Consider the following 1,234-nt stretch of genomic DNA (forward strand, 5'->3'; position numbering starts at 1 on the left):
CTGTGGGATCCCCTTTCTTTGGAATGGGTATGAATAGGGATCTCTTCCAGTCAGTTGGCCAGGTAGCTGTCTTCCAAATCTCTTGGCATAACTGCGTGAGTGCCTCCAGTGCAGCATCCGTTTGTTGAAATATCTCAATGGGTATCCCGTCAATTCCCAGAGCCTTGTTCTTCGCCAATTCTTTCATTGCAGCTTGACTTCCACCTTCAGTACCATTGGTTCTAGATCATATACCACCTCTTCTAATGGATGAAGATCGACCAGTTCTTTTTGGTATGGTGGCTCTGTGTATTCCTTCCATCTTCTTTTGATGTTTCCTGCATCAATCAGTATTTTGCCTGTAGAATCATCCAATTTTGCAACTCGAGGCTTAATTTTTTTGCTCAATTCATTCAGCTTGAGAAATGCTGAGTGTGTTCTTCCCCTTTGGATTTCCAACCCCAGGTCTTTGCACATTTCATTATAGTAACTGGTTTTGTCTGCTCAAGCTGCTTTTTGAAATCTTTGATTCAATTCTTTTATCTTGTCATTTGCCATTTGCTTGAGCTACCTTCCACTCAAGGGCAAGTTTCAGAGTCTCTTGTCATCCATTTTGTTTTTTTCTTCTTTTCCCATCTTTTTAGTGACCTCTTGCTTTCTTCATGGATGATGCTCTTGATGTCATCCCACAATTCTTCTGGTTTTCGCTCATTGGTGTTCAATGTATCAAATCTATTCTTTAGATGGTCTCTAAATTCAGAACAGATACATTCTAGATCATATTGTGGCTCTTGTGGACTTGTTTTAATTGTCTTTAACTTCAATTTGAACTTGCATATGAGCAGTTGATGGTCTATTCCACAATCAGCTCCTGGCCTGGTTTTGGCTGAGGATATTGAGCTTTTCCATTGCCTCTTGCCACAGATATAGTCAATCTGATTCCTGTGTGTTCCATCTGGTGAAGTTCACATGTACAGCCACCGTTTGTGTTGTTGAAAAAAGGTATTTGCTTGCAAAATTCTATCATGCAATCTCCAGCATTATTTCTGTCACCAAGGCCAAATTTTCCAGCTACTGGTGATTCTTCTCCGTTTCCAACTTCTTGATTGCGTGCTTGGTCAATTTCAGACTGCAGAAGTTGATAAAAATCTTTAATTTCCTCATCTTTGGCTTTGGTGGCTGGTGTATATATTTGAATAATAGTCGTATTAACCGTTCTTCCTTGTAGGCATATGGCTATTATCCTATCACTGAC

The sequence above is a fragment of the Orycteropus afer genome, unplaced genomic scaffold (genome assembly GCF_000298275.1).
Source record: "Orycteropus afer afer isolate SDZICR_OR568_19922 unplaced genomic scaffold, OryAfe1.0 scaffold00599, whole genome shotgun sequence".
Lineage (NCBI taxonomy): Eukaryota > Metazoa > Chordata > Mammalia > Tubulidentata > Orycteropodidae > Orycteropus > Orycteropus afer.